Source organism: Apodemus sylvaticus, chromosome 8 (genome assembly GCF_947179515.1).
Source record: "Apodemus sylvaticus chromosome 8, mApoSyl1.1, whole genome shotgun sequence".
Lineage (NCBI taxonomy): Eukaryota > Metazoa > Chordata > Mammalia > Rodentia > Muridae > Apodemus > Apodemus sylvaticus.
In genome coordinates this window covers 83,955,460-83,973,677 of record NC_067479.1, presented here as the reverse complement: position 1 = coordinate 83,973,677, position 18,218 = coordinate 83,955,460, and the positions used below count along the sequence as shown (strand labels likewise).

The following is an 18,218-nucleotide window of genomic DNA, read 5'->3' as shown; positions in this document are numbered from 1 at the left end:
GTATTTCCCAGGCAACATGTGCGCTGCCGCGGTAGGGAAGAGGGGAGATTTCGGTGTTGTGACACATTTCTGTGTGTTCTCGTCCTAACAGACTGGCAACGGCAGGTAGGGGTGTGCTTCTCTTCAGTCGATGATGGAGTGCCTCCTACTCTTACGTGTGCATTTTCAAACAGGAAAGTAAAAATATCTAGGCTTTGCCAACAGAGCCCTGTTTAAGAAGGGTATTCTTCTGATCCGTGTCGAGCCATATCAGAAAAATTACATAGGAACAAAAAAAAACCTCACTGCCATTTTTAAGGGTTTCCCCTTAAAAATGATCTACTGCCTTCTCTTTTTTTCTTTTTAAAGACTTTATGAATGTATTTAGGGAATGCTGATACCCACGAGTATTAATCATCTCACTACCTGTCTTTTATAATGTCTTAAAATAATCCAAAATACAGCAGTGCAGAAAGAGAAAGTGGTAATAGGAATTAAGTAGTTATAAGAGATTACTGTGGAGTCAGAATCATTTGAGGAAGTTGCTAAAAACTTTCTATGCCTCTGTCTCCTCATCTGACAGATATAAAGTATTTATCTGTCATATGCCTGAACTATATTAACTATTCCAGAAGTGGAGATATTCCTATAGGTGTCATATTGCTAACAACCTGAAGGACAGCATCTTTTATTTTAACGAAGGATTCCTTACCATGTTTAGCTGAAGGAATTGTCTCATCCAGTCAGTGTTCATCACTGGAGTCTAGAGTCAGCTGAGGAAGCCCGTTTCCCTGGCACACACAGACAGCCCTCAACGCTCCGACTTAGTGAAGTGTTAATCTTAGATTTGAACTGTTTATATAGGAGTCCATAGGCTTATCTATAATCACTTCCAGTTTTCTAACTCAAAATAGACTTATACTGCCCAAGCCTGTTTTGTTAGGTGTGGCCAGGTACCTGGCATTGACTCGAGATAGGCAAGCATCCTGGAACACGCTATAAGAATCATACATGAACACATTCCCTGGCCATTGGCAGTGGGGGCAGGGGAGCGCAGCTATGACCGCCGCACTCCAAAGCTTGGATTTGAAAGTGAAGACAAGAGAGCTCCCTGCACTGCCCAGTGATGACTGTGGAGTGAGAATGACAGGCAGGCTTTGCTGGGTAGAGAAGGGCTGTTATTCTAGTCCAGCCTCACGCAGCCTGAGTGATAGTCCTTTAAACCATCAGAGTGGTTATGGGCACGGATGCCTAAAACATGTACACAATTCTGTAGACAGTGATTTTAAATGCCCAGTTTTGTGGCATTTGTGTGTATATAATGTTACTGAGCGGGGAAGATAATTAGGTTTATATAAGTAATTTGTGTTTTTTTTTTAATTCGGAATAAGGTTTAGATCCATTTCTCACAGAGGACATTGGTATGCTAAAGTGGTTAGCAGATCTTTCTTTGAGGGAGTCACTAGCAGTACCAAAGTCAGACCTGGGATGCTTAGCAGGTAAGGCGAGATCTACCCACAAGAACGCCTTCTTCAAAGTGCAGTGTTCAAAAAGAGAAGGTAAGAGTCAGGCCAGGCCCGGGCCTCTGTCTGGAACAGGTCTCCCTAAGCCCTATTGTCACGTTCCAGCTACAGACAATGATGCATAGTTTGTACAGTGCCTTAAATGAAGTTTACTAAAAACACATTTTTAAATGATGCTTATTAAATAGATAGAAGTCATTTTCATTTCTTTAAATGTCTGGATTCTTTCATGTTCGAATTTCAAAAATAAAATATTTAACTTGGGCCAAGCTGTAGCTGGTCTTTGCTGGGTTCCTTTGTGGGTTCCTCTTTCTTCCACCCTTCTCCACCTCTTTCCGTCCACCCTTTCAACCCCCTAACACTAGACAGGAGAGAAAAAAATAATAGAGAGGAAAGGAAAGAGACCCCTGAATAAAGTCAGGGGTTTGAAAGGGGCGGTGTTACTGTTAAACTGCTTCCTGTTGGTTAGGGCTGTTGAGATCCTCGGGGAAAGTTTGATCTTCACCATCAGGATATCTAATTTCTTCTTGTTTCTTCTTTACACATGAGTATTTAACAAACTGCGACCAACAACATCTACCAAACAACCAACAACCTAACACACACAGAGGTCTCAGGGCCCTAGCATTTACATTCCCTCTGACAAGTCCCCAAAATTCCAAATGCCACACAATTACTGTCTGCGGCTGGCAAAATCACGCCCCTGCTGGAGCAGGAGGCAAATCATGCTTAGCTGCTGTGGACAATCTGGAGCAGCCCCACATCGGGGATTAAAATGAAAACATAGTCTTATAATATTTCTGTGCTTTTTTTAAAGAAAACCAACATTGTCACTACAACATCCATTTTAAAATACCTTGGTACTAAGATTTCTAATTATTCTTCTTAACGGTTTGTGCTCCCAGATTTAAGTTATTTTGTTTGGTATTAATAAATAATTTATTTTACCTACATATTTCACTTGAGTCTCTAAGACTACTTGATGGAATACTTAAATTATTTAGATAAGGTAGAGATTAATTATCTCCCATAGACAAATTCAAATTAATTTCATTGTAAACCTGAGGTATAAATAGATTAATCTTGGAACAGAGGGAACTGGTTCATTTTCTTTCTGCTTATGTTTTCTCTCTGCCTCTCTCTGCTCCTCTCTGCCTCTTTCTGTCTTTCTCTGACTCTCTCTGTCTCTATTTCTCCCTGTCTCTGTCTCTCTCTCTCTGTTGTTTTTTCATTTTTAAGGAGAAACTCCTGTTGACTTTATGAAGCCCTTCTCACAGCAACAGATATACCAATAAAAGCCAAAAAATAAAAAGGCCAAAAAACCTCAAAACCAAAAACAAACAAACAAAAAACCCAACCAAAGAAAAACCTTTAAATGGATTTTATAAACCAGCAACAAACCTGTGTGTCTGGGGCTTCTGGGGGAACAACCTGTGAGTCATTTTAACAAATACACTCATAATCCCATAGTACATGTGGTTTCCATAGCAACCAGGCCTGTTGAGCTGCCTTGCTTATGATCCTGCAGAGGGAGGAAGGGGAGGAAAGCTGTGAACTGTGAGTGTTAACTGTTGGCTTCGGCCTGCCTACTGTGGGAGAGAGTTTAGGGGTTCCCCTTGAAGATACTGGCACAGTCACCCTGGAGGGAAGTGGAGGGACTCTGGGACTAATGCCCTATTAGTGTTGGGGATTGCAGTTCACAGGGGAGAAAAGGACTGATTGGCACTCTCTGGGGAAGGAGAGGACACATGGTTTCTTTAGCTAATATATAATTACAGGTAAGTCTCTAAGGTCAACCTGATGAAACGCGTTGAGTGTCTGTGCACAGGGCTCTAATGATCTCCTAAAAGGCCCTGGATACCTCTGGCATATCATTATTGCAGATTTAAGTGGTTCTCCCTGCACTACCCAGGTAGAGGTTGGTTTATGTCTCCGGTCTGATTCATACATGGACCCGTATTATTTATGGATTGGATTTGACTCCTTTATATTGGGCAACCATCTTGTAATGCAGGCCCACAGGTCTCTAAGGAGACCGCTAAAGTTACAGGAGTTTTGCTAAATCTGCCCTTGCTCCTAAGGAAACAAAAATCAAAGCACGTACTTGTTTGATGGACATCCAAATGTCCCTGGCCTCACCCAGTTAGTGGAATTTTATAGAAGTCACTTGTTTCAATTCTATAGACGGGGAAGCAGAGCCACGAGCCAAAGGCACACATGAGGTCACACATAGGACTTTCCAAATTCACCTTCACGAGGCTGTGCATCCTCTCACGTGACTATTATGATCAGTATGTATTGGCTGAAACTTTATTCTTTAGACAATGCTTCTTTAAGGCAGATTTTATTTGGAGTTCTATTAAAATGGAAATAAAGTGAAGTTGCTTGATTTTGTGCTCCCTACAACACTTTTGATTCTAAACTACATATCTATCTGATTCTCAAAAGTAGAAATAATTATTACCCAAACATTGGCCTAGACTTGATTGTCTTAACATTAGTAAATAAAGCTTGATCTGGGCCAGTAAGAAGGCCTGAGGGTAAAAGCATTTGTGGCTGAAAATGACGACCTGAATTGAACCCCTAGCTGGAAAGAGAAACGACTCTCAAGTTGTCCTCTACTTTCCCACATGTGTTGTGGTGTGCGTGTACATATTCACATACACACACACACACACACACACACACACACACAGAGAGAGAGAGAGAGAGAGAGAGAGAGAGAGAGAGAGGAACACATGCAGAATAAAAACATTTTAAAAACATAATAATAAGCCTTAAGTCAGTATTTTACTGATCATCAAAGTAATTCTTGGGGAGCATTAAAATTTTGGAAATAGGGGCAATGGTGGTACACGCCTTTAATCCTAGCACTTGGGAGGCAGGAGCAGGCGGGATTTCTGAGTTCAAGGCCAGCCTGGTCTACTGAGTGAGTTCCAGGCCAGGCAGGGCTACACAGAGAAACCCTGTCTTGAAAAACCAAAATAAATAAATAAATAAATAAATAAATAAATAAATAAATAGGAAATAGTCATGTAAATTATGAATAACAAAAGAAAGAATTGCCATCATTTATTAAGGTTGTTATTGGTTCAAGTAATTGATGTAGCAGGGACCTGATTTTACAGTGGCTAAAGGGAGTTAGAAAGTATTTCTTTTTAATACGCCAGCGCAGAAGTGAATGACTATGCTGAGGGTCACTCAGGAGACCTGGCTCTTCTGCCAGGTTGTTCTTCTTGTGGTCTGAGGTGGCTTGTTACAAAGACCCAGCAGGAAGGGAGAAGGAGAAAGATGGACCCACAACTTACTATAGTACCTTTGTAGTTCTCCTATCGAACTCCGTTACATGCCCGCACACCTAGCAGCAAGGGAGGCTGGGAACATGAGCTTTCTTTTAACATGTATGGACTTGCAGTCTTTCTCAAAACACTTTCGTCTTGTGTATGCACCTGAGGTACTTGCAGGATAAGGCACAGTACCTTAAATAATAATAAAGATATTTTAACACAGTGCTAGGGTGCTATTTAAAGAACGCTTGACTACCACACTGTGCCACGAGATGTGTAATAAAGGATTCTAGTACAGTGACGAAGAGGCAGGCAGCATATACAGTGTGGATACTTTGGGCAAAGGGATGACTAGTTTCCTGGGCAGGACTGAGGGGATCGGAGTGACATAATTTAAAACTTATGAATTATTCATCCCTGGAATTTTCCATTTTCCATGTATTAACATTTTTAGACTGCAGAGTAACTAAAACCTAGAAGAACAAACTTTCAAATGGGTCTGCAGGACCTAGCTGACATTACGTGGGTAACATTCTGCATTGGTGTTTCTTAACTGTACCAGGTGCATTTTTCTCATTTAAATTTCTTCCATCCGGGCTGGGGATGAAGCTCGCTGATAGAGGGCTTGCTTTGAATGTGCAATAACCATCCTCCCGGACAACAACAGCAACGAAAAAAGGCGCATACTAGTTGTCAGTTCACCATGCAGGATTTCCTTTGCGTAGGAAGTTGTATTGTTGGTAATTGGGCTATTTCTTATGCCTTGGTAATAATTTTTGTCTACAGCTGTTGTTAGAATCAAGGAGTGGAATCACTAACATGATGACTGAGAACAACATCTAAGTCCCTTGATAAATAGTACCAAGCTGCTTTCCAGAGACTTGCGCCAATTTATGCTATCAGCAGAAATATATGAGCCCGCACCCTCGCCCAGCCTTATTCTTATTTTCTAAGTCTCATTTAGTCATTATTATCCCCAGGGTTCGTTCTCTGAAAATAGGTTGTTTTTTTTTTTTTTTTTTCTTTTTGCCCTTGGCTTGTTTTCTTTTCCTCTGCTGTCATTAATCACAAGATAATCATTTTCTTTTTTAATAACTTTGGCTCATTTAAAAACACGTGACCCCCTTCTAGCACTCTGAGAATACAGTTGATTGGGTGGAGATTAAAACATACGTGCCAGAATCACACCGTGTGAGATCTCTGGAGACGCCGATGTTCATTTAGTCCTATGGCCCAGTGTGAAATCGACTTCCACTCTCAGTCACGGTTCTCTTGGTGTGAAATACCTTTTTGTTCTGAGTCCAAAAGGAGGTGGGCATGGAAGGCGCTCCCCCCCCCCCCCAAGGCATTGGTGTGGGTGCTCTGAAGGTCTCCAAGACAAAGGAAGCTCCTTCCAGTGGGAAGCACAATTAGGCCGACTCAGTTTGAATTCACAGGGCCATTAGTAGCAAAGAGTGCAGGTGCCTGTAGACCTCAAAACAACCTGTGAGAGACTACAGGCTGAAGAGACCACTGCAACCACAGCTTACTTCCAGCTGCCCCTTTAAAGGGCCAGCTACCCACAGATTGTACACTCTATCTCTTTCTCCAACAACTAGGGCAAGAGGATGTGCAATCTTTGCTTTGGTCTTAGGCCAGGAGGAGAGTTTAGTACTAAGCTTCTGCCACCAAGTACAAGGTACTAAGTACTCCCAGGGTACTTAGCTTCTACCACCAAGAACTCTGCCTTGCTGGGGATCCTTGGGCCGTTGTGTTCTCTTGGTGCCTGGTTGCTCTTGTTTGCATGTGTGTGTATCTATAGTGAATTTCACGGAGAGAGGAGTTCTACTTCGCATACTATGTACATTTTCCCCACAGAAGTGTTCATTTGCTCACTTAACTTTTGCTATTTCTCATTTTTCTTAAGTGTGTTTTCTTCTTCTTTTCACACAGTCAGATCTGCCAGGGAGCCTCAGGCCTTGAACATTGACCAGGTAAGAATTCTGAAATCTTTCCTTCTAGGATCATCCTAAGTAGAACTTCAGTAGGGCCCATTAAAATGTCAGTAATCTTATAGACTGGGGACATTTAAGTTTGTGATGTTCTCACAGAAAACAACCATATATAGTCTCTAACAATGTTAGGCTGGCTCTAGTATTTAAAGAAAACATGGGTCTCTTTAGTGAGGGTTAAAATCAATTTTACCTGCATTTGCCCTTATCTTTTTTTTTTTTTTTTTTTTAAGAAAAAACAAAACAAAACAAATCTTGAGTCAAAAAGAAAAATCTGAGCTGGAGAACATTTGAAGTTGTTACCTTAATAACGGTGTCCCTGTGGTGCCGAAAGTGATTAAGCGATTTGAGACATTGTCATAACCTGTGCAAGACAGAGCCACAGAGCAATTAGTTTGGAGAAGTAAAGCCTTGATCTTAATGGATTGGTTATAGACGGCGCGAGAGCTTTTCCCTTAGCAGTAACCAGAACAAAAGGTCAGCTTAGGACTGGTGGGCTTCTTCTGGAAGACACTTAATTAACTTTGGAGATGAGTGAAAGCCAGTTAAAACTGGCTGCAGACTCCACAGGCCCCACTCTCCTGCGACAGCCAACACTGTAGTTTGTGTATTCCTAGCCAGATGTGGAGTTTCCATTAACCACTGGCTCAGGATTTTCACTCCACTTTAAAGTTCAACTTCATTATGAAAAAATTTAAGCATATGTCAAAGATGTAACAGTCACAAGAAATCCCCATGCCCTTGCCGTCCAGGGCCAGCGACTATCAACTCACAGCTCAGGAGTTGTGCTTTTCCACTCTCAGCTACTTCTCTTCTTCCATTGGTCTGAGCTGCAGATGGCCCCTTGAAGTTGGTGGCTGGACTTTCCATTACTTATTTATGTAGGCCTCTAATGGCTATAGCGAAATGCTCATTAAACCAGAAAGCCTCATAGCCTGGCTTCATCGGTTCCTAGAACTTGTCATTCATACCACAAATGTATACTTGGCAGTTAGCAGGCACTATACTTCCTTTGGATAAGAGGGACATTTTTTTTTCAACTCACGATAATGAGGCCCTTAAGATCATCAAATGAAGTTAACTATCAAAGACACACTGACAGAATGAAAAGATGACATTCATCATAAAACCTTAACAGTCAAACGTAGGCATTTGTCACATATCACAACATTCATCATACAACCTTAACAGCCGAAGATATAAGCATTTGACATATATCACAATTTTAGAAACAGTGGGAGGTTTATTTCTTAGCTTATTAACATAGCAGGATTATAAAGAGTACACACAAAACTCCCAACTCTCTATCAATCTGTTTTATTGTGAATGTTCTTCCAGTGATCTGCCCCCCTTTCAAGAAGAGCTCAGAGATGGGGGCAGCAGGTGCAGATTCCAACTTAACAATGTCGCCTCCAGCATGTAGCCAGCATACCTGGCATTTGCTACCTATTTAATAAAAGTGTTGACTTGAATGAACAAAAGAATGAGTGCCAGGTGCGTGATCCCGAGAATAAAAACCACACGGACCACAGTGTTGCCAGTTGCATGGGGAGTAATAGAGACCCCATAGGTGAAGTGTGAGCAAAAAGACAGCAGCAGGTGGAGGGGGCGCTGGCCTGGTGGCTCTGTGGAGAACAGCTTTGCAGAGTGGTGAGATGTCCTCTCTCTGAAAGGGAGAGAAAATCCAATTCAGGGATAAAGAATCACATGTCGGCATACACACAGACATGTGCAGTCTGAAGGCATGATGCAGTCTGAAAATCTTCAGAGACTTAGAGTGCCCAGAGAGTAGCTGACTGAAGAGGTAGGCCTTCAGTGGCAGGCCAACTAAGCAAGGACGGACTCTGTGATGTTCTAGGTGGGAGGGCCGAAGAGAATATACAATGGGAACTTTTCCCGGAAAAGATGATTCTACAGGCAGAAGGGAGAATTGAAGGTGGGCCAGTGGGAAGACTTGGGTCTAGGAATAGGGGACGGAATTGATGACTCAGTGAGGAGAGAAGAAACATCTAGAATAACCTTAAAACCTCGCTGTGGGCAGAGGAGCTGGGGAGCAGTCACCAAGCTTCAGATTCAAGAAGAGAGATTAGAATTCAGATCTCAGATGGGTTCATCCATGTGGGTATGCCTGTAACCAGCAGAGTTGGGGTTGTCCATCAGGACCTACAGAAAAACACGGAGACACACGGCTACAGGGAAACCACCCAGACCAGACCAGTTGAATCAGAAGCTTCAGGGGAGAGGCCTAGATGTCTGTGGTTTCTCAGAGATCTACAGATGATTTTTAAAGTACAGTCAGGGTTGGTGATTTCTAGGTGAGAGCGTATTTGAAGAGGTGCGTGCATTTAAGACCATGCGTAATTTCTGCTGCCCTGTAATCATTAGATTTAAATACCTCTTATCTTTTGGAGGAGCACCAGATCATGCCAATATTCCTTCAAATATTACTAATAGCTAAGAATGTTTTATACATCTCTGATGTTCTTTGTTATGTTGTGTGGGTTTCATGCTAAAACATCAATTTCAAATCATCCAGGCAGAGTTGCTCAGTGGAGGTTGTTCACATGTCCGGTGACCATGTGACCATGTGACCATGTGACCATGTTTTCTTCGTACGTGTAGCTCATAAAAGGCAGTGGCATCCTCTAGTCCCTGTAGCCTCTGGGACACTTTAGGGACACACTGAGAACTACTGTGCTTTTACACACAACCGTGAAGGAGTTAGCTGGTGTTCTCTGCTCTCCCTGAAAAGTATTTTTCAGTCAAACAAAATTACTGGTCTCAGTGCTACTCAGTGGTCCCTAACCTAAACCATCTCTGGGTTAATAAAACAAAGAAAGAAACTGAACAGTGTAGACACGTAAAAGATGGTGGTGTTTTATACTCTCACGGGGCCTTTGAGAAGATTTGGTTTAGTACTAAGTCTATTTTTGGTTGTTTCTTTTTTTAAAAGTCTAAACAGAGAAGCAAATTAGACACTAGGTATGAAATGGTCAAATATTAGGCTTTGAAACAAAATCTTGCCAAGGCACCAGGCAAATGGTACAACAGTGCTAAGAGATTATTAGTTTTATATTGCTGCTGTAACAAATTGTAAAGGTAAAAAATGTAAAAACAAAACATGCAAATGCATATTCTAGTGCTATGGGACAGGATCTGTTGGGATCTCACTTAGACTAAGAGCCATGTATTAAGAGGCCCAAGGAGGAGAATCCATCTCCTCATCTTTTTAGTGTCTAGTTTAATTTTCAAAGCCTGCAACATTGTGTATCTGTGTGACTTTGTACTGTGGGCACATCACCTTCTGACTCTCAGCCATAAAAATGCTGTTCTGTCCCGGCACATCTAGATGAACGGGGATAATCTCATCAAAAGGTCCTTGATTTAACCACATCTTCAGAGTCCCTTTATTCAGGTCAGGTTGCACATTCACAGGCTCCAGGGGATTGAGACTTGAACATATTTGGAGGCTGTTATTCTGCCTACCACCGAGGAAACAGACGATTGTTCAGAACAGTAGAAACGCTTCAGGTAGTAGAGTTGGGGTCATGTCACACTTCATTATACCAGACTGAGAGGTTTTAGTGCTCCTGAGCTAATGAAGCAAGTTCTTGTCTTCGATGCAGTTTCTATTCTGTGGGCTCAGGCACTGGAGACCTTTGCTTTCCTTCGAGATTGGCAATGAAGCAGACAGTTTGAGATGCAGTGCCTCCCTGTTCTTGGCTAAACTTTGCAGTTCTGTAGGTGCGGCCTGGATAGGTTGCTGCTTTTGGTGTTTCTCCAGTTCTGAACGCTTGCCTACTGCTCATAGGTTCCCAGAAATTTGAATAGCATTGAAGAGTGTGAGAGTTTTATGGTAGGCAGTGTCTGCCTGCCTGCCACATCACGAATTAGGCTCTGAAATGTGGAGGCTGGGAAGGGAGTGACTCACTATTCAGCATCTCCATGTAGTGTGGCTATTACAGTCTCCAGGTGTGTCTCAGTTGCTTCCACAGGTTAGATAGGTTATTCTTGCAAGTAAGAAACCATTCCTTGACCTATGGATAAATGGGAGTAGTGGTTTTTTTGTTTGTTTGATTGTTTGTTTTTTATTTTTAAGTCTACCCCTAAAGGAACTTATGAGCTTGATGATTTGGGTAGGTAATTTAGGTTTCTCAGCTGTTTTTGTAGCAGGTCTCCCTTCTATCAATGTTAGCTATTCCAGACCCACAAGTCTGAGGTCTACATCTAGGGCTGCTAGAGCATCAAAAAGTCCTGATTTTCCAGAGAGAGAGAGAGAGAGAGAGAGAGAGAGAGAGAGAGAGAGAGAGAGAGAGAGATACAATTTCTCTTTTCCCCCAGGACACAGGACTTTCAGAATTAAAATGTGGAGAATCCTAAGCATATCGGGATAGTGGGCCATTTTTAAAGATCTAAGAAAATGTCTCCAGTGGGCATCACTGTCATACTGATGAATTTTTAGAACATAAGTTTTAGTTGAACTAAATAGTTAAACCAGCCCCCAGGGTTTGGATTGAAAACGATGAAGAATCTATCTTCTTTGGAAAACCCTGTATTGATTTTCTCTGTATTCATGGGTTCTGTCTCAGCAGATTCACCCAATCATGGATAGAAAGACATTTTTTTAAACCTTACTGCTGGTGGTAAGGAATGTACATCAGTAGGTAGAATGCTTGCTTGAGATGCATGAAGGCCTGGGTTTGATCCTCAGCACCATTTAAAGCCAATGTAATAGCCAAGGCAACAATGGAAGCACTTGAGAGGTGGAGACAGAAGGATTAGAAGTTCAAGATCATCCTCAACTACACAGGGCATTGAAGGTCAGCCTGGGCTATGTGAGATCCTGTTTCAAAAACAAGCAACAAACAAAAAAGAAAAAAGAAAAAAGCCACACCCAGTTCTGTAGCGTGCATCTACGTGCTCTTTTCCTGGTTGTTGCATAAACAATGCAACCTAGGAACATTTCCATAGCACTTACGATGTGTTAGGCATTACAAGTCATTTAGAGAGAACATGTATAAGGAGTTATATGTAAATATTATGCCATTTGACAGAAGGGATTTGAGCAGCTACAGATTTTGGTATCCATGGGGGTCTTGGAAACAGTCCTTCATAGATGATGTGCATATCAGGATGGCTCGACACACGCAGACTTGACACAGTAACTACAGATGCCCAGGATGTAGAAGAACCAGCAATGTTTGTGAGATCATAAGGTCGATTAAAAGTGGTTGCCTGCCCGGTTAGTTCCCCAGTGGCAGTTGCTGCTTCCGGCGTGCTGGCTCTGATAATGGAAGCTTTAAGAATTGTGTTACTGAGGTAGCCATGGGACCTCCCTGAATCTTCTTCAGTATGTCAGCATGTGTAAAGGTTATAATACCCAAGTCTGCCACAGAGTTCTCTTAGCTTTAATCCTGTCTTTTGTATAATAAAATCGAACATTTCCCCCCTCCCAGTAAACAGCATGGAGTGCTTATGAAGAAATAGGACTTTGGAAGAGCGGGCAATGACTTGGATGTTACTGCATCTGCTAATGATACCTGCTCAACGATCCATAGCAAAATCTAATAGTGGGAGATGCTGAGTGTCCCAGGGTGGAACCCCTTGCTCTTCTGTGGCTTTTATTTGGAGCTTTGATCTCTAAACTATTAGGACTAAACAAAGAGAATTTTAATTGTACTGGAAAAAGCAATATGCTGGCTTCCTCAGGTAGGAATTTGAATTTTAAGTGTTAGCAGGGTTTTTGGTTATTGTTGAATTTTGATTGATATTTTAAAATGTGTTTCATCATTTTCTATCTTCCAAATTATGCTGCTTGATAGAGCCAAGGAATTCCCTTCCTTTCATTCTCAAAAAAGACTTGACATTATCAGTCATAAAGGTAACTATATTTTTGAACAGGGATGCTGTCAGCTTTGTGAATTTATTTGTTTAGTTATTTATTGTGTCGGGTGAGTGCATGGTATATTTGTGTGTGTGCACATAGCCATGGCTTGTGTACCGTGACCATGTGTAGGTAAGAGGACAATTAGCAGGGATTGGTTCTCTCCTTCTACCATGTAGGTTTTAGGGATTGAGTGCAGATCATCAGGCTTTGCTGCAAGCCCCATAACATGCTGAGCCATATACCTGGCCCCAGACTTGTGAATTGTTTTGACTTCCTCATCAACCATATTTTGAATTTCTTTCTAAGGCTTCTGATCCCCACTCTGTCTGCCTGTCTGTCTATCATTTATCTACCTGCCTACCACATCTATCTATCATCTATCTATCTATCTATCTATCTATCTATCTATCTATCTATCTATCTATCTATTTATCCATGCCTTGAGTCAGTTCATACCTTGAGTCAGGGTTTTATTGTCTAGTCTCCCAAATGCTAGGATTTTTGGATGTACGTGCCATACTTGGCAACTCTGTGGTTGTTTTACCAAGCCCACCTTAGGGCTAAGGATATAGCTCAGTGGTAGAGTCCTCCAGTGAGGTGTGCATTCGAGTCCTACTCTCAGAACAAATAAACTAAAAACAACAAACTGCCAAAACAGCAACCAAACTCTTGGTTCAAAGTCTGCTGGTATTTTTGTAAATAAACAAGTTCTATAAGAAACTATACAATAAGTTAAGCCAAGATTCTATTACTCTTTTCAAAAGAGAGGTTAGAGAACACATGTAAATAAGGGACCCAAAAGACTTTTGTGCCTGGAAGGACATGGAGCTGATGACATTTGCATAATTACTAAATGCTGTCCAATTGTTCACTTTAATGAAAGGTAAAGCATTTTACCTTGATTTTAAAAACTGAATAAAATTCTGGAAGGGAAAGAAAAGCTGCTTCCTCCTATCTTCAAACTCTGGAACAGGTCTGCACCCATTGTCATGCACTCGTGGTTAATGCCCAGCCTTCAGTTACTGTCTGTCCCATCCATTGTTGGGAGGAGAGACTAGCCTCAGAGCCATGGTAGCCCTGAATGTAGAGCTGATGAAGGGGGAAAGGGGGAGATCTTGCTGTTAGACCCTAACTGTTCATTGTTAAAATGTGTCCATTTTGTCTCTAGGGTATGGACTGGTCTATCCTTGGCAAAGTTTATCATGGCAGGACATTTTTAAAGTTTAACAATTTAAAGCGACTTGGGCTCCTTCCGCTGGTCCTGGGATAGAGTTCCTTTCATTAGTGGTGGGAGCTCCCACTCTCCTGCAGCACAGACTGTAATTGGAGAAATGGAAGAAGTCCAGATGTGACAATGTTAATGAAATGTGAGCAAGGTAGCATATATAAAAATACCTTTTATTAACTCTCTTCTTAGACACCCTAAGGACCATTAATTGATGGAGACTTCTTTCAAGGGATCATGAGCAAATTGGGCTTAATTATGAAATCTTGGGGCCTGAAATTTCTGCCAGATTTAGAGATAACCATTTTAACCTTTCTACAGAGATGTAACTAGGCAACCAATATAGCATTTGGTCTCTGCACAGCATTCAAAGTGTGTAGCTATTGCATCATATATATATATATTTTTTTTTTAAAGAAATACTATTTAAATCTCTTCTTTAGCTTTGGCATATGCTGCCATATAACCTTTATTTTCTTTGAAAATATCACACACATCCCCAGCCTGGAATGTGGTGTGATTCCTAGAAGGGCAGTATCCCTGCTAATAAGGCTACATGTGCACGGAAGAAATGATGCGGTTGGCAGTAGCCACATACTCTGTGCTTTATAACTGACGTTAAGATGGTGTAACTTTAAAAAAGCTGTAACATATTTTTTAAAATTTTATTAATCCTTGATAATTTCATACGATGCGTCTTGATCACAATCACCCATTTAACTCCTTCCTCATCTACCCTACTTAATTATTCCCTTAGGGTTTATCGCTTCTTTTTTTTTTCTTCTTTTTAAATTAACCCATCAATTCCAATTAGTGCTGTCAAAATAGTTCTAGGTATCAATACATTCCATTCACTGGAGTGTGGTCAGTAGGCCTACTAGGAGCCACACCCTAAAGAAAACTGATCTTTCAGAAGCAATCCAGCTCAGTTAGGGATGGAATCTCAGTCCTTCTCCTTTCCACGACTGGCTTGATCTTTGCAGGTCAAATGCAGGCAGTCATGGCTGCTGGGATTTCATGAGTGCAGTTGCTCAGATATGCTGAGGAGACAGTTTTGCTTCAGTCCTCTCCTACCCCTGGCTCTTAGAGTCTTTCTGCTTCCTCTCTCACTTTGGTCTCTAAGTGTTGGGCTATGATCCGGATGTCAGTTGAGGTAGGCCGCTCCATTGACACTTGTTCTCTATGCTTGGTTAGCTGTATGTTAACCAGTGTCCACTACACAAACGTCTGTGATGAGGTGTGAGAGCTGTACCATTCTATAACTAGATGGATACAAACCTAGAGAACCATTTGATACTCTATATCAAATGGAACAATAGTAGTAGATTCAGCCCTGAGGCCTGTGAGCCCCCCAACCATAGGCTATTGACCAGACTTATAGTACGGGTCATATGTTTCTTCCTGTTCAACAAGACTTACAACCAAAGAGGTTGGTTATTCTTGTAACAATTGTGCCATGATTTCACCCATGGGCAATTACCACATTGGTTGGTCATTATTGTAGTTCACAAAGTTCACAGTGGCTAAGGTGATTGATGAATCCCTCCCCAAATCTGCCTTCAGAGTAACTTCGAGAACTATGAAAGTTAGTCATTAGGAAGAAGCATACTGGTCAGTACCAACTTGATTTCTTCATGCCCATGCCAATGTGGGTGATGTGACTGATTGTGGGTGTTGTCTCTGATAGTAGGGAGTAGGTATCACTATTCAGGAGGGAATGTGTAGTAGTTTAGATATCTATCCTCAGTAGGTAGAAATGAGCATTTTTCTCCAGCATGATTAATGAAAAGAACATATTGTATGGGAGAAAACTGGGTTTTATTCTAATGAGCTTGGTTTTACTGTACTATATGCGTGGTAACTAGAAATACCAAGTTTGATCAATAAGCAAGTCTTTATTGGAAGCATTTTATATCTCAAATATTCCCTAGGTAGGTGCTGTGTTCCTTTTTGGTTATAATCATGATTTAAAGTTTTAATTAGCATTTTGTTATTAAAAATTAAAGTATTCGAGATGGGTGTCAATGGCAAGTAACAGTCTTCCTTCATCAGTTTCTAGCTTCACTGCCCAGAGGCAACTGAAGTGAACAGTTTCTGGTATGTGTTCGGGACTTTTCCTGTCCTAGTTACTCTGTAGAGAGGAGGTGGGTGTGCTGCGTAGTACATGGCCACCTGTTCCTCAGCTCCTCTTCTGAGCTCAATTTTAAAAATGTGAAATGCTGTTTGATCTCCTTTTTTTCAAATGCGCCTTTAAAATGTTGCCGAGGCTGATATTGTGTGGCTGATGGAGAGGGCTGGGGCGTGGAGGGCAACTGGAGAGTCAGGGTGCCTAGCAACCAGCGGACAGTCTTTCATGTTGTTCGCTGTACTCTTCGTATCACCTGGAGTACACGATGTCCCTGTATGTGGCAGATAAGGTGTTGGAGAAGGAGCTGAGAGTCCTACGTCTGGATTCATAAGCAGCAGGAAGGGAAAGAGCCTCTTGGCCCGGCTCGAGCTTCTGAAATATCAAAGTCCATCGTTCCCCTGCCCCCAAGTGACAGAGTCCCTCCAGCAGGACCACACCTTCTTATCCCAGCCCCTACACATTCAAACATGAGGTTCTGTGGGAGCCATTCCTATTCGCGGCACCACCAGCTTTAAACCAGGACACACTAATGCCCGAGGGATGAGGTTGGCAACACTGTAGTGGGTCCTGAAGTGACTGGCTGAAAGGGACAGTGAGTTCTCAAGGAAGGCCTGGTTACACAGTCATTCTGATTCTGCCACTGGCAAGTTATTTAAGGCAGTGCAAACTGGGGGGTGCCAGCTCTCTTCCTTTCATTGTTCCCAGTTCTGTCCCCATTTTATTTCTTTAGAGAATTCTGGGTGCAAGGTGAGACCTTGAGCCAAATGGATAAAGCCATACTATTCCATCCCTAGACCACAAGAGTTAGTTCAGAGATTTGGCATGTGAACAGCCAGAGGGTTCTTCTTTGGATCATCCAAAAATCATGTAGCGGGAGGCTCCATCCTTTCAGGTGTCGAGGCAGTGGGAACTGTGCCTGGCTATGTTTCAGTCTATTCAGAAGATGAAGTCTGGTGCACAGAGGGAGACAGGGAGAGAGTCAGGAAGCAAGGGGGAGGGAAAAGAGGAGGAGGGAAAATGGAAAGAATTGAAGAATGGAGAGACCATGCCAGGAACAGAATGAGACCCAGCATGCCTAGTAACAACCAGGCTCCAAGGATCCAGTCAGTGTGGCCAACACATTTCTACTTCCTGTCTAATCTAATTCAAGTTGTTACTAGAGGAGTCCTGACCGACACCTCCAGGCACCCACCCGTAAGCTGGAGTTATAATTGGCCTGACCGTATCTGAGCTATTGTAAGCAACCGTTGAGATAGGAACAGAAAGCACTTGTAAATTGTGAAAACATGACACACATGCAGGATGGCACTATTCCTTGATGTTACATTGAACTAGGCAGAGCTGAAAAAAATGAAATTGCCACTCATTTGGAAAATAAGACATCAGAACTGGTGAGTCCTCTGACCTTAAGGAAGCTGCCAGAGTTTCCTAGTTTCTTCTCAGACCTGCTTTCAGAGTCCTTCAAGTTCTACTTGGTGCCCACAATGAATGCCAAGGTTAGATCTGAGTTAGTCCAGGATAGGCCTAAATTAGTCCAATGGGTGTCTCCTCTCTCCCTCCCTCCCTCCTTTACCACCTGCACCACATACACACACCATCGTGTTAATACTTGTCATTTTATCTTGTCATCCATAGAGCTTTACCAATTCATATTAAATAACATTTTGGCTTTATCAAAGAAAAATCACAGAAGAAAAGAAAGCTTAAAGCACCTATTCTCCTTATATCTCTTTTAGAATGGCATTGTGTAGGTGTTTCTGGGAGTTGGGAGTTGGTTGTTTTGGGATTTAGATGGGCTAAGAATTCACCTTCTTCAAAGAGAATATCTTGCCAGAAGCTCAGAGTCTTGAGATTATAATTTATTCATGATGTAAGGAGTCATATTTCAGTTTTATAGTAGTTTTCACTATATATGATAATGCATTCCGATGAGAGAAAACAGATGGGACCTCCACAAAACCATAGCTTCGCTGTTTCGGAAGTGTTTATTGTATTGAACATCCTTTTTTAAAAATCTGGTAATTAGAACCTCCCCCAAAGTCATTTAAGGTCTCAGTCTGCTATGAGATTGTTTACAAAAGGGTTGAAGCCAGTGTGGAAATACAATTTATAAATGTGAAGGAGAAGAGCCCATCAACTTCAAAAGGCTTCACATTTGTCACAGTTGACAATCCAGGAAACACGTCTGTCTCCACTGG

General features: G+C 41.8%; 1 protein-coding gene across 1 annotated transcript in view; it reads left to right on the top strand.

Moving 5' to 3' along the window:
* Positions 1–18,218, top strand: part of Gng2 (G protein subunit gamma 2) — a 98,453-nt gene that overhangs the window by 9,148 nt on the left and 71,087 nt on the right. The window contains exon 3 of the mRNA XM_052191741.1: positions 6,722–6,762. The gene's annotated coding sequence lies outside the window, so the exon portion shown is untranslated. The remainder of the gene's footprint in view (positions 1–6,721; positions 6,763–18,218) is intronic.